Source organism: Puma concolor, chromosome B2 (assembly GCF_028749965.1).
Source record: "Puma concolor isolate L17-30 chromosome B2, mPumCon1.1.hap2, whole genome shotgun sequence".
Lineage (NCBI taxonomy): Eukaryota > Metazoa > Chordata > Mammalia > Carnivora > Felidae > Puma > Puma concolor.
The window spans coordinates 7147356-7156191 of NC_141671.1; the positions used below are offsets into that span (position 1 = coordinate 7147356).

The 8836-nt window shown below is 42.9% G+C and overlaps 1 protein-coding gene across 20 annotated transcripts in view; it reads right to left on the minus strand.

Annotated features, from left to right (window-relative positions):
• Positions 1–8836, minus strand: part of LOC147580697 (uncharacterized) — a 403830-nt gene that overhangs the window by 31475 nt on the left and 363519 nt on the right. Inside the window, exon 15 of one of the 20 annotated variants that reach the window (XM_086706134.1) lies at positions 7804–8262. The exons of the other annotated variants lie outside the window; for them this stretch is intronic. The gene's annotated coding sequence lies outside the window, so the exon portion shown is untranslated. Of the gene's footprint in view, positions 1–7803; positions 8263–8836 lie in introns of those variants that run through there. 20 annotated transcript variants of the gene reach the window in all.

Consider the following 8836-nt stretch of genomic DNA (forward strand, 5'->3'; position numbering starts at 1 on the left):
TCAGCAGTCTTACGAGACAGCCTGATACTTGGACACGTATGGCTACTTTGTTCTGAGTTGCACAGTCTCCGGGGACCCCCATAAACCCGTGGCAGGCGTGTCCACACCAGATTGGGTCAGAATCCCTGGGCTAGATGGACCAGGGCATACATCCAGTATTCTGCTGGTTTCTCCCAGGATTTCCAGTCTTTCCCTGCGGCCTCCAGGGCTCCGTTTGACCCGAGGGCCTCATGGACACAGGAGAGGCACCTCCCTGTCCCTTTCTTGCTCTCCAGCTATCTCCCGCCTAGTGTCAGGATTATATGGAATTTGAATCTAAATGAGAATTTAAAAAGTGGCTACAGCTGGTCCAGGCTGGAGTCTCCTTCACGGGAACGTCAGTAGCGAGTTCACCCGCTCCAAGCGACAGTCTGCGTTCCATAGGCGCTTTTGAAGACTATTTAGAATAAAACAAGTGGAGGAAGAATCTGCCTTGTGCCGGACGGCGGGCTGCTGCTGAGACACACATCAAGGCGGAACCCAAAAGCTCTGTGAACCCAGATCCCAGGCTGAGAGCCGCAGCCTTGTCTTGAATTTTGTTTTAAATCCTTTCCTTCCCAAGAGGAATGAGGTCGCCAACCCCAAGGTTGCACCTGATCCTTTCCATTCCCTTTCAAGATGCTGGCTTACCCAGTGTATGCTGCAGTCATCTTTGGAGCTCCAGGGTGAGGCGATGTGGGATGGGGAAGGGGGGTTAGGAATGACTTAGGAGCGGGAGAAAATGCTTCAGACTGGAGCTCTGTGCTCCCCAGTGAAGGGAGAGCAAAGGGAGGGAAGACGAGGGAGGTGTTTCACCAAGATCCTCTGTGATGGCGACCCCACCCCTCACGCCAGGGTGTGCACAGGATGTGCTCTCCCTAGGGTGTCTTCTAGCCCCCCAGGGATTAGAGAATCCAACAAGGTTATAGGCAGTGTGCCTTCTCAGTGCCCTCCAGATGAAATGTAGACTTAAGAAAAATTTGTTGAGACATTTTTCAAATCAAAACTCAGGACGTTCTGTTCTACTGCAGTGCAGGTCTTGGTAGCTGAGATTAGTAACCGGTTCTGAAATGCAGTGTTGTAGTTGGAATTAAGTCAGTGAAGCACAGCAAAGTTGGGCTTAGAGGTGATCCCTGCCCTCCCCAGCCCCAAGGTGAGGGAGGGTATAAATTCGAATTACGATCTGCAGGAGGAGAGGGGGGAAATCAGTTGAACTTCCATCTCAAAATCTTCCAACTTGGCAAAAGCTGACTCAACTCTACTACTGGAAGGTATTTCGGAGGCACAGCCAGCCTTGTGGGGCTCTTCACTCCAGCCGCCCTGCACCACCCACCCCCCTGGCCCATCCTAACAGCAACCCACCAGACCACTCCACACTCCCTTTGCCCACCACCACTCTAATCAACCTGCTCCCAGAATTGCTACAGAACTCTCTTTTGCTTATTTTTAACATCCATGGAGGCGATTTTCAGCAATGCTGAGCCATCTGCCTGGGCCATCGGAATTAACTCCCCAGATACAAATTCTTTTCCTTCATTCTTCCTTCCTTCCTTCCTTCCTTCCTTCCTTCCTTCCTTCCTCCCTTCCTTCCTTGTACTTTAATTGCAAAAACTGCATTGGACAAGCCTGTTTCTCTAAACCCTATTATTTTTAATGTGCGATGTTTAAAGGAACATACACAGCACTTGAGAAGACATGCCTGTATTCTCTTTCCACTCAATTTCTTACCATCACATTTATGCTCATTGCTATCAAAACAATCAGCAACCATAAACGTACAACAGGTACCATGCTAAGCACTTTACATACATTATTTCACTTAATCTTACGTAACAACCTCACAAAGGAAGCAGTAACGAGTGAATTTCCTCAAGATCACTCTGCTTGAGTAAACGGTAAAAGCCAGGATTCAGAGTAAGCCGGGGAACTACACTATAAATTATCCACAGGGAAGAGTATCAAGCTTGGATACAGATATAAGGGGAAACTCGTGATAAGACAAAATTTGAACCTGGGAGATGCTTTATTGCTGCTCAAAATGTGATCTGTAAAGTGGCAGCATTAACATCACCTCATCATTGGTAAAAATGCAGCTTCTTGGGCCCTAACCAGACCTATCGAATCACGTTATTTAAACAAAAAAAAATTTTTTTTAATGTTTGTATTTATTTTTGAGACAGAGAGAGACAGAGCATGAGCAGGGAAGGGGCAAAGAGAGAGGGAGACACAGAATCGGAAGCAGGCTCTAGGCTCTGAGCTGTCAGCACAGAGTCCCATGCGGGGCTCGAACTCACGGACTGTGAGATCATGACCTGAGCCGAAGTCGGACGCTTAACTGACTGAGCCACCCAGGATCCCCTCACATGTTATTTTTAAATGTATGTATTTATTTTGAGAGAGACAGAGACAGCCTGAGAAGGGGAGGGGCAGAGAGAGAGGGAGAGAGACAGAATTCCAAGCAGACTCTGCTGCACCAGCACAGAGACTGATGCAGGGCTCGAACTCACAAACCTTGAGATCATGACCTGAGCTGAAGTCAGATGCTTAACCAAATGAGCCACCCAGGCACCCCTGAATCATATATATATATATATATATATATATATATATATATATATATATATAGGTTTTTGTTGTGTTTTTTTTTTTGAGAGAGCGAGAGCACTTGAGCACAAGTTGGGGAGAAGGGCAGCGGGAGAGGGAGGGCCTTAAGCAGACTCTCTGCTCAGCACAGAGCCTGACGCGGGGCTCGATCTCACAACCCTGGGATCGTGACCTGGGCCAAAACCGAGTCGATGCTCAACCAACGGAGACACCCAGGTGCCTCACGAATCATATTTTTATTATCTTGTTCAGTCTCCACCTGAACCGTGGAAACATGAGAGGTCATGAAGTTATTCACAGGAGTTATGAATCCAAAAGAGCAGGAGGCATTGTCTCTGGGATAAATACGACTTGAGAACTTAAGTTTTGCAAAATATAAAGATGCTTTTGAGCCATCTCAAATATCTCTATATGGCAATAGTTCTGGACCCAAATAAATGTTTTTGTGTTAGTATATATACCTTCTCATGTAACTGGTCGAAGTATTAGCATATGAAGACCCGTGGAATTTTTTCTTAATTAAAAGGAATCTTCATAAAGATAGGGGAAAACCAATGCATTTGAAACTCGCACCTGATGCCAGAAATTCTTTTCCAACATCCCTGATAAGTGGTCACTTAGTTTGTGTCTGAGGATCGCTGTGGAGAAGAACCACATTTTTCATTATCCAGCTCAATCATTTCTTTAGAAGATATAATTTTTTTTAATTAAAAAAGTTTTTATGGACGGAGTACTAGATGAAACTTAGAAGACCTAATTTTTAGAAGTTATTTCAATATTGAGTTGAATCGCACCTCACTGCACTAATTTCAGCTTCTCAAGCTAAAGAAAATTAGAGGCCTAATCTCATCATTTCTTCAAATATTTGAAGACATAACATGTCTTCCCTGGCCTAAACACTGTAATTAGATCCTTCAACTTTTACTCATTTGGCATAATTTCCAGATCCTGAGAGTTTCCTTTCTTTTAGTTTTTGTCCCTTTAAAATAGAGTACCCACCCAAAAGACAACTCAATCAATGCTCAAAATGAGATCTTTGCCAGTGCAGGTAAAGCTGTTTTCTTTCTCATCTGAGGTGACCCATGTTTCTGAAGGCAAACCAACTTATACCCTTGGGTATTTCCCTTTTTCCTTTTTTCAAAAAGACTTTATTTTTAAGTAAGTCCACACCCAGTGTGGGGCTCGAACCTGTAACCTTGAGATCAAGGGTCCCACACTCCACTGACTGGGCCAGCCAAGTGCCACTTGGGTATTTCTTTTAAACATAAAATCAGCCAAGTACGCAAGACTGGTCACTTTAACTGCTATAAGGCTAGATCCTCAACATTCTCCCATTTGTCCCATTTGTTTGTTTGTTTGTCTTTAAACCTAAACACAGGACTTTCCATCTGCCCCTGTATATTTCACTTTATCTGGGTCTATTATTCCCAAATGAGAATATCCATTCTATTTTCATCCTGCCCCCGTGAATTAGCTTCCTCCAAACTTTGTGTGCTCTCAACAATGACATAAATGAAATAAACATGCAATGACTTCCCATCCGTGCATTTCTGTTCATTGCTTCATGTGACTGTTGTCCAAACACAGACGACTTGACAGAGTAGCCCATTCCAGAATTTGTCAGGAATCAAGCAGAAGATCACCACCCTGGACTCTGTCATTTAGGTGCTTGCTTGTCCTCCGGTACTCTACCAGTTCTGCATAACTCCTCGGAGATTATGAGTAATGGCTCTTTGACAGCATCTGCAAATTAATTCACTACTCTGGAATAATCTAAGCCGGAAGACAGGAACTCCTTCAAAGCAAAAAGATATTCTTTAAGTTTCTCTCTCATCTTTCTTTGGATCCATATGCCCATTTTCAAGTGAAAGGCCATTCTTCTGTGAAGACACAGGAAAATCACTGTAAGCTCTGGTCCTTAGATATTATAGCCCATGCCCTTCGCTTGTATTCTCTCCACTCTACATACACATTACAGAGTGATTTCAGTGACTCTTAACATTTTTGTAAATTCACTGGCTTCTTCCTTCTTGACATTATTCACACTGTTCTGTGCCCTGTCTCCTGATCCCCTGGGACATTAGCCCCTTCCTTATACCCCATCTCATTCTGAGAGAACTTCTTCATCTAGCTAAGCTAAGATTATAATTTGGAGGGTTTATTTTAAACGGAAAAGTCAACCGAATATCCCAGATCTTTTCACTTCAATTGCTGTAAAGACGGATCTTCAACCTCCTCCCACAAGCAGTTAGGTCAACCTACTCAAGGTGAAAGGAATTATCTTCCTCTCCATCCTTGCTCATTCTCTCGTAATCCTTGCCCTGGTTCCTGGTGCCACAGTCTAACCAGTTACCCCAGGCAGAAGCCAGGAGTGATTCCATGACTCTTATTCCCTCGACTTTCTGCAGTCAAACCTCAGCAAATCCTTCCAGCCATCCTTTGGTATTTCTCTTGATCCACCCTTCTCCCCATCATCTCCACCACAGAGTTCACTGAATGCCTGTAACATCCACTTTCCTGGAATGTTGCAATCATCTCCCCGGTGATGTGTCCTATTCTAGATGAATTCCTCCAGAAATTCTCCTCTGCATTGTCAATATAAAAACCCACCTAACACACATATTGGATATCATATCTACCATGCTCAAAACCCATAAATGACTTCTCTTTGCACCCAGGATAAAATTCCAAGTTCTGAGCATCATCAAGCACTTGCTTCTGCTCACCATTGCAACTACATAGCACCCCTTCCTCTTGTAAGAGAGTGCAATGCACTTCATCCTCGCCTTGAATCTCCACCTACCTGAAATCTCTGCAGAACTTTTCTTCCCATTTTTCAAAACTCAAGTCAATTCCCCCCGTCTCTCTTAAATGTTTTTATGATTTAACAAAACTGACTTTGCTACTCCATCAGTGGGCCCTACAGACTCCTCTATTATACCACTTGTCAAACTGTATGAGAAGGATTTATTTGCACTTTTGTCTCTTGGCATAGGCTATCGAATCACTGAAGGTAGGATCGGGGCTTGGTCATACCTGAATCTACTCCCCATCCACAAACACCAATGTGGTAGGCAGAGTAATGCTTCCCTCCCCCCAAGACAGCCATGTCCTAATTCCTAGAACTGGTAAATATGTTGTCCTTTTGGCAAAGAGGAATTAAGTTTTCTAAGGCTCTGGCTTTAAGGAAAGGGAGATTTGCCTGGATTGTCTGGTGTGCCCAAAGTAATCACGAGGATCCTAAAAGTGGAAGAGAGAAGCTGGAGACAAGATCAGAGTGATGCACGTGAGGAAGTCTCAGCCTGCTCTTGCTGTCCCAGAAGACAGAGGAGGGAAGGGACAAAGTACAGACGTGCAGGTGGATTCCAGCAGCCAGAAAGGCAAGGGTAAGGATGATCCCGAACGGCCTCCAGAGAGGAGCACAGCCCTACTGACACCCTGACCTTAACCAGTGAGACCCGCACTGGACTTCTAAGACAATAGATTCATGTGGTTTGAAGCCACCAGGTTTGGCTTAATTTGTTACAGCAGCCAGAGGAAACTAATACAAGTAGCACTTGCCACAGAGTCTGTTTGAGACCGGTTTATGGTGAATGCCTGTCTCCTAAATCTCCACTCAGTAGACATAATCATCTCAGAATGTAGAGTCAGGGACCCTCTCAGATTTCCAAGAATATGCTGATATTTGTCCTAATGCAGACATATTCCCCCAAGGCACTACTGCTTTTCCAGGCCCCATCCCCTCTAGAGAAAGAAGAAGCAGCCCCCCAGTTTCTGGGATTGTTCCTGATCGTATGTCATTCCTTAAAGTACCACTGTCATTGATGGTTACCAGGGTCCCCTACCATTGTGGAGAATATGAACCACTCTTGATTCAAATTTGCTTTCTTCTCCTCAGTGAGGCCTTCTTAAGAAAATATATTCACCTTAAAATAGATACCCTCTATCTCCTCAAGCTAGAACTTCTTCACCTAATTAAAGTGAACAAGGCAGACTTTTATTTGTCATGTGCACTGTCATGCTGGGCTCACTAGGACCTGAGACCAATATGGCAGAGTCAACCCACTGGGATTCCCCAAAGGGTCCACAGGAACAGAGAAAAGCAATGGTAGAAATGGGAAGACATTACTGGATGTACTCCCAGCCTTGTTCTCTGCTCCACAGAGAAAAATCAACATAATCAACAAGAAATGGAAACTGCTGAATATGGCTAGTCAGTAGTCTGAGACCCTCATCCCCTACTCCAGACTCTGAGGTTCCACGTGAGGCTCTGACTTCCTAGCCCTACGCGGTCTTAATTTTGCGACCAGCCATGTTCTTAGAGTCAAATCCCCTACTTTTCTTAAATTATCTTAAATTGGGTTTATGACTCTTCCAACTAAAGGAGTCGTGGCAAACAATAAGTGTTATCAAATGAGTCAGGTCAATTAAAAATTTTTAAGCAATTCACAAAACTTGGGTCACAATCCCCTGAAGATGGTTGAAGATGAAACCACTCTGTACAATGCTGAAATAGGATGACCTCCACTTGAGCAAAGACCCTTGCACTCATTGTTGGAATGGCCTGTAAGGTCTTCAAAGCAAGCTAATGCACACTTTTAACTGTTGCTGGCTACACAACTAGCCTTCCTTAGCCTGCAGCCTTGGTTCTCAAAGTGTGAGCCCTGGGCCAGCAGTATCACCCGGTAACACCTAGCGAGAAACATTCTCAGGCCCTGCCCCGGACCTATGTCATCAGAAATTCTGGGCCTGGGTCGAGTATTCAGGTTTAACAAGTTCTCCATGTGATTCTAATGCCTTCTAAAATCTGAGACCTACTAACCCACGTGATAACCATGTCCTTGGGTTTTTTGTCGGTTGGGTTGGATTGTTGTATTTTTCATTTTTTGTTTTTGTCTTTTTTTTGCATTTCATTTTGTTTGAAATACTGATACATGACATATGACGAATTCATAAACTATCAATCCATCTTATTGAAGAACACTTAAATCTCCACCCAGCCGCGCAGAAAAACATCAACCACATAAACTTCACAAGTTGATAAATTGGTTCCAGGTGAATTTTTTGCCGACTTAGGTTGGCAATTTTCAGCCTCGTATAGTATATAAAGGCTAGTATAGTATATAAATTTGTATGATAGAGGAAAAAAAAAGCTTTTTAGAAATTAACTTACTATCAACATTAAATATACATATGTAACTTTTTATTTTAGTTAGACTATGGAACACCAGGCATTTTTTTAGGCAGGTAGATCTCACACCAACTTTATGCTCTGTTATAAATCTCTTTGTAGTTTTTGTTTTTCATTTTCTTTGAATTTCTTAGGATTAAAAAAGGAGATACATATCCCATGATGTGAGTTCACTATACGAAAGAATACTCTATTTTGAGCTTACATTTCTGGGAGAAGTAGGTCTTTGCATTTCCTGGCTATGTTGAGAATTCTTGGCTCCAGTTACCCAAATTTTCAATGTGGCTGGCTGCTGAACCCCACTACCCCAGTGGGGGGCACTCATTGTAAAAGGCTTGCTAAGTGGGCATGACACTTCCCAAGTTTCTAGGGAGAAGAGTGTTTGCTTTCCTTCTGGCTAAAGATTTAATTTGTTATTTAGTTTTGCACTCACTTCATGGATCTACAACCTGGGGTAGAAAAGAGAAAAAGTGATTACATTCAACAAAATGGACAAATATGCCAGAATAAGAAATCCCGTTAAAATGCTGGATGCATTCCCCAAGGCCAGCAATTCTATCATTATCATAATATACTACCTTTCTCATATTGCTGTGAAGTATAAAACACAGCAACTTACCTACCTTTAATTAGCTGCATTTAGTATTTTTTATGGCCACTGAACATGGTACTCAGATTATCATATATTAGCATATAATTTGCATACACACCTCAAGGTATTTGATTTTATTGCTATTACCTTTTGTGGCCCTATTTCAGTAATGACTCTAATGGAATATAAAAAAAAAAAAAGGGTGAGATTTCTGACTCAATTCGCTCTGCAATCTTGGGAGTTTTACAATGGAAAGTTCTATGTTCAATATAAAATTCTTCAAAAAATTTTTTTCTGTGTCTTCTTATCTTAGTCAATCGGCCTAGGTACTTATCTGGCAAATCCCTGATCGGCGCCACAATGAAAGCGTTTACTTTCATTCTGAGCTCCGTAAAGATATATTTCATAAGTAAGTCTTGGCGTATAAATTG